Here is a 7,151-nt window from a genome sequence, read left to right as displayed (position 1 = left end):
TCCTTCCCTTCTTGTCCAGCACAGCTCTCATTCTCTCTTGCCTTTGTGGCCTAAGATGGCTACCTCAACAATTCAGCACCCCCACCACTACAATAGAACAAGATATTAGCGACGCAAAAAATTTATCGCTAATACTAAATTTTTATCGATAATAGTTATTAGCGATAAAATTATTGTCGATGATATTTCATCATAAATAATGACGTTGTTGATAATTTTTTATGATGAATAAAAATTTTCATCACCAACAATTGATATTACCGATCAAAAATTTTCATCATTAAATTTTTTTTTTTAAAAACTATTCGCAATGAAAAATTTTCATCTTAAAAAAAGTAATTTATGATAAATTATTACATTGCTAATAAAAAATAATTTAAAAAAATATTTGTGATGAAACACTTTCGTTGCTATTAATTTAATTAAAAAATTTTATAAAATTCAGATTTATAAAAAAATATTAGCGACACAAAAATTTTATCGCAAATACGACAATTGCTGATGAAAATTTTCATCACAAGCAATTATTTACGATGAAACTATTTTTATCGCTAATAATTTAATATAAAATTTTAATATTTTTAAATTTATTAAAAAATTATTTACAACTAATTATTTTCATCGCTAATAGATTTTTTGACGACCAAAATTTCATCAAAAATAATTTCATCATTAAAAATTTATGCATAATTTTTTTAAAATAATTTATGAAAATATATTTTTAATTTATATTTATAATATTTTTTATTTATAATCTATAAAATTAAAATAAAAAATTCACATAATAAACTTAAAAATAAATTTCATTATTTTATTATATTAAATTAAAATTATAAAAGATTTGAAATAAAAATAAAAAGTAATATAAACAGACTATCAAGTATCGGCATCTGCAGAAGGAGAATGGGCAGGAGAAGGGGATTGCTCAGAAGAACTCAGACCGGTCTGATGCTGTCTTATCAGCTACATCATCCACTCCATCTATGCCATCTGCTCCATCATCTGAGTTTGGAGCAGTTGATACTCGTCGATGCGTGCAGCCAACTCATCTGCTCGCTACTCAACCTGCCGTCGATCCTCAGTAATCTGCCTTTGCATCTCCACCAGTCGGGCATCACAAGCAACATGGATGTCAGCCTTGGACGAGCGTAAGGATGAGGGAGCATTGATTCCATACCCTAGATCTCTAATATAACAGGGTCTCGTACCAAGCACCCTATCATAGATCTCATCATCTATGGGTGCGGTCGAGCCCTCAAGGGTAGGCTGGGATTTGATGCCTATCATATGATCTTGAAAATTAAATTAATAGCTATTTTAATTTCATACTAAAAATCAAACTGTGAATGTAAAAAATAATTAAAAAAATTTACAAAAAGCTCCTAGCTCCCCGTCGTCCACTCCCTTGACCGTCGCTGGTGGATTCGCTAGTAGATATCGATTTTACCAAAAAGCTCGTCACTCTCTGCATCTCTCTATAATTTAAAAATAATTAATTAAAAATTTTTTAAATAATTAAAAAGTTAAAATATGCTAATTAGAAATTACTTACCATCTGCTTCATATGATGAGCGAACAACTTCAAACCCCCACAATGCGACATAGTCTGTCTCGTCAGATTCATGGCATTCTGGGCACATCCTCTCTATACAGTTAGTAGTCAAATTAGTAGATAATAAATTGAATTTAAGAATAAATGGTTCAATCATTAAACTCTAAAAAAAAAAAATTTGGATGTGTAACCGATATGCTGGATCCTTGTAATACCAGCATACAAGAGCCCAATCATCCATAGTGATGCTGTCATACAGCCGCTGTCGTGCTGCCTCTACCCCATGATCCTGCATCACATGGTACCAGTGCTGATGAATGTAGTGGCTATACTCATTGAAATGCAAGCATAAATGAGCGTCCACAGCTCGCTGCACGCGATCCTCCTCAAAATCAACAATATCAAATATACCCTACCAATAATAAATATTAGAAGAATACTGTGCTAATTAAATAGTCACATTATAATTTATTTTAACTTATAATTGGGTGAAGAAAATCTCTCTCTGAGCCCGTCTAATGTGATGCCAATCGAAAAGCATCACGAAGGTATAGCTGCGGTATATGATACCCAGCTCGATCTTCTACAGCTCGCACCATCCCCTAATAGGCCTGGTGTAGTCGGATGGTATCTTAATACAGAGATGCTGTTTCGGGTGCTCACATCTCCAATGCTCTAGAGCGAGATTCTTCGATGAACCTCGCCCTCGCCTCACCATCGATGGAGACTAACTTGAAACAACAATAAATAAATCACTAGTATGATAGATATCCAAATAAAAAAAATTAAATTTTATTATATAAAAAGTATAATAATACCACTCGGATCCACCTCACTCAGACCTGCCTCACTAGGACCTGCCAGTGTAGGACCCTCTGGTGACTCTACTAGTGCGGTAGTGAAAATAGGTGAAGGTGCCTCAACCTCGAGTGAAGACTACGAACGCGAATGTCATCGTCTGTCTCCTGATGCTATACCTGCAATTCTTAACAAATAAATGAATATAATATTGAACAATAATAGCTAAAAATAAATTACATTCTAATAAATAAAATTATATTGTATACCATTATTACAAGAGAAGATTCAACAAAGAATATAGATCTACTCATTAATATTCGTATCTTTCTCGATATATAGATCCTCCTTCGAATCATAATAATCAACTGATATATCGTCTTCTATCCCATCATCATTTATGAACTGATCGTCGCTCTCTGACTCATCAAGATTAAATATAAAATCAGCTTCAACTTTGTTGGGCGGTAGATCATACTCAAAGGAGCTATTATAAGTTCTTCATCAATAAGAAACTCGGCTAATATTTGTTCTTCCTCTTAAAAAGCTTCTCCTTCATGTAAATCTGAATTTTTATCTATTTCTAGTCGAGTTAGTATGTTATATACACCTCTAGGTATTATTCTTTGTACGACGTGCCAATTACCTCTATACTTTAGATCTTTCAAATATATTATTTATTTTACTTGAGTTGCTAATATATACAGCTCATTCTGGTACCATGTTCATATAAAATTTATACTGATAAAATATGGATCGATATGAATACCAATCTTTTTATTGCTAATATTTCACTATTCACACTGAAACAAGAATAAAGAATTACTGGACCCATATTTCAGTTCTATGATATCTATCAGTACACCATGATATTCAATCTCTTCTTCTCCTTCATATCTTATCATAGCAATCCCATTATTCTGGGTCCGTCATTGTATCTCAAGCTCCCTTGTATGAAATCTCATTCCTCCAATGATACAGGATGCATAGTGGTTAATCCTTCGATTGGAGTCACATGCTAAATCATACAACTCATCGGACCATCATGTTCGACAGGTTCAGCAGCATCACTATGGTCTTTAGTATCATCATCGTCATGCACAACTTTATTCGGATCACCTTTCCCATGCCATATCCAACGGGTATACTTCTTGTCTATACTATAACGTAGCAGATGCTCCTCAATAAATGTTATGTGATGATAAACCATATTGATACATCTCTTGCATGGACACTTTATCTAACTAGCATAGTCAGCCTTATGCCATGCAAACTCAATAAAATCTCAAATATCTTTTCGATATTCAGGAAAAAAAATATCTTTGACATTTATCCAATTTTTGTTGATATCCATCTAACAGCAAAGACGAAAACCATTAACAATAAAGAAATTTTCAATGGTACTCATCCGAACCAGATTCCGATCTGGATTTCGGATCGAATCTCGATCTGAATTTCTGACCAAATCTCGATCTGAATCCAGACACGAATCATTTTATACAAAATTTTATGCATTAAAGAATACAGACTGAACAGTAACATAGAAAATCTCTTTTAGCCAATTTAATGAAGCAAAAATACATGATCCTATCCATTTCAAATCATTACTAACAGGTGTGGCATTATCCCTTTCAAAAAAGTAATAATCTTATTATTCTTATTAGTCGATATTTTATTTTATTATTATAAAAATTTTGACAGCATCTTTCCATAGTTCTCTAAGAAACGATGTGAATATGGTGCCTACGCACTTTTTCCACCATATATCTGAAGAACAGTGGATAGATAACTATTGACTACTATATAATAAAATAAAATATCAACTATCACTGTAAAAAATCTGATTTTTAGCAATAAAATTTTAGTGATAAAAAATTTTTCAACGTAAATAATTTATTTTTGTGATGAAAAAAAAATTCGTTGTCAAAAATTAAGTATTTGTGATGATAAAATTTTCATCGTAAAAAGTTGCATCTTTTGCGACGAATTTGTAATTTTCATTGCTAAAAGTAAATTTTTAGCGATGAAATTTTTTTCATCACTAGAGTTTTATTTTTTTTATGATGAAATAATTTTTTTGTCATCAAAATTAAAATTATTTACGATAAAAAAAATTTATTGCTAAAAATTAGATTATTTGTGATGAAAAAATTTTTGTTGCAAAAAATATAATTTTTATGATAAAATTTTTTATATTTGATGATAAAAATATTTTATCGCTAAATATTATTTTGTTGAAAAAAAATTGAATCTTTTGTGATGAAATTTTAATTTTCATTGCTAGACGTATATTTTTTAATGATGAAATTTTTTTCTTCACTAGAGTTTTATTTTTTTTATGGTGAAATAAATTTTTTATCACCAAAAATAAAATTATTTACAATGAAATATATTTTTTATTGTCAAAAATAAAATTATTTGTGATGAAATAAATGTTTCATCGCTAAAAATTAATCATTTGTGACGAAAAAAAATTTTGTTACAAAAAAATTATTTTTGCGATAAAATTTTTATTTTTTATGATGAAATTATTTCATCGCTAAAGATCGTTTTGTTGGAAAAAAAATTATTTTAGGATAAAATTTTGCCCCAAAACGTAAGAGAGACCTCTCAGTGTCCCATGCCGCCGACACGCCTATCCCTCCCCGGTTGAGCTTGGCATCGACCGTCATCCTCCCTCCTCGGTCGAACACGCCACCGACAGATCGGTGTCCTCCCTCCATGCCACCATGCTGGCCGAGTCGCCCTCTCACTCTCTCTCACTGCCGCCGTCGATCCTCTTCCTCCCTCCCTCCCTGATCGAGCTCGGCACCGGCTATCGGTCGTCCTCCCTCTCCGATCAAGTGTGCCACCGATCGGGTTGAAGCCCTTCCCGATCGGTGTCCTCCCTCCACACCACCGTACCGGTCTCTCTCACTCTCTCACGTCACCACCGTCGATCCTCTTCCTCCCTCCCCGATCGAGCTCGGCGCCGGCCGTCATCCTCCCTCTTCGGTCGAGCGTGCCATCGACTGGTTTGAAGCCCTCCCCGGTCGGTGTCCTTCCTCCACGCCATCGTGCCGGCCATCATCTTCTCTCCCCGGTCGAGCGCACCACCGGCTGGATTGAAGCTCTCTCTGATCGAGGCCACCATTGTCGTCCTCCCTCCGCCACCGCGCAGACCGACTAGGAGATGGAAGGGCAAGCCGCTTGTCATCGATTCTCCACTGCCGAGCTCCAGATCCTGGCTCACGATCGGGTTCACGGGATCCTCTGCTAGATTGTTTGGGAGGTAGAGATCCGTGCATCAGATCCTCGGAGGAGGAACCAGTAAGTGAAATCGGAACTAAAAATGCAGAGCTCTCTTGAAAGCGTCCTTAGAGTACTTGTTTTGATCGGTTCAGTTTCTGGTCTTACTGATGGCTTGGAGTTTGGAATTTGATTGTTTTTTGTCCGTCCTCTGAACTAAAGCGTTTTCGCTTGTACGAATTCGAGTCTAATTGGTTAATGGAAGCGGTTCTGCTGATTAATGTTTTCTTCTAGCACAATATGATCATTATGTCAGATTACCAAATGTTTGATCTCTTGGATTCTTCAGAGTTTTGAGTGTCTTTATCAGCATGCGATCTCCGAAAATTTTCATTCCAAGCTACAAATGCCTTTTCTCTACTTTTATTTACTTTAGATTTATCGTTGTCTGAAATTGCCAAGGATAGCAATCCACATTTATGATCGAAACTACTATATGAATTTGCCCTCTGATCGTGGTGTTTATATATTTTGGTTATTGGATTGAGCATTTATGCTAGAGTGTCTAACAGTTGCAGATGTGGTGCTGTGGAGGAGAAGAGATGTAACGGTAGGGATACTGCTTGGATTGCTGGCTGCTTGGTTGGTCTTTGAAAGATCTGGTTATTCTCTGCTGTCCTTTGTTTCTAACGTTCTCCTGCTTCTGATTTCCATTCTTTTTACGTGGGCAAGGGCAGCTGCAATTCTTAACAGGTAATTGAGAGTTTCATGGAGCACTTATAATGAATCTTTGTTTTGATCCAACGTAGCTTGTTAGCATTTTAATAATCAGTTATAGGTATATGGGTGTTATCAGTCTTTGGCATGCGGTCAAAATAAATTTAATATGCTGCATAAAGGATCAATTTAGTTTATGTCCTATGTTACACTATAGTGAAAATGCTCAGGATATTTTATCATCACAAACTATTAATCATGACCTCTGGAGTTAGGATGCTGCAGACACCGATGCACTCCCATCATAGAACGCGCAAGTTAAACAATGGTGTCTGTTTAACTGTTTGCAACAAAAGGAGTTTATACATTCAAATAATAGTATTTTCGTTTGTATATTAAGGCGCTGGTTCCTTTTTCTCCTCTTATTATGTGAAATTATAAATGTCCAGCTTCTTGTTGACACAACGCAGGCCCCCTCCACCCTTATCAGAGATGTACCTAACAAAAGAAGTCACGAATGAAGCAGCAGTGCTTGTGCATTCTCATGTGAATATGGCAGTCCTGGCTTTTCATGATGTTGCGCTTGGAAAGGACTCAAAGCTTTTCTATAGAGTAGCCATAAGTTTATGGCCGATCTCAGTCATTGGCAGCTTGACTGATTTTCATACTTTATTTTACACAAGTAGTTATTAAGACAAATATATATGTTGAGGGTCAGCATTAAATTAACTGCATACTTTTAAAAATAAACTTCAAATGTCTTGCACATCATTACATAATCCATAAATTTTGTTGCTAAAAATATTTTTTTTCATCATAAATTTTATTTTTTTTATTTTTCTATTAGCGATGAATC

General features: G+C 34.8%; 1 long non-coding RNA gene across 1 annotated transcript; it reads left to right on the top strand.

Annotated features, from left to right (window-relative positions):
• The first annotated feature begins 5,017 nt into the window (after nt 1-5,017).
• Nucleotides 5,018-6,901, top strand: LOC140850942 (uncharacterized). The gene is made up of 3 exons (XR_012136862.1): nt 5,018-5,659; nt 6,151-6,331; nt 6,766-6,901. It is a non-coding gene; the product is annotated as an uncharacterized lncRNA (long non-coding RNA).
• Nucleotides 6,902-7,151: the final 250 nt, after the last annotated feature.

This window comes from Elaeis guineensis, chromosome 14 (genome assembly GCF_000442705.2).
Source record: "Elaeis guineensis isolate ETL-2024a chromosome 14, EG11, whole genome shotgun sequence".
Classification (NCBI taxonomy): Eukaryota; Viridiplantae; Streptophyta; class Magnoliopsida; order Arecales; family Arecaceae; genus Elaeis; species Elaeis guineensis.
This window is presented reverse-complemented; position numbering and strand designations above follow the sequence as displayed.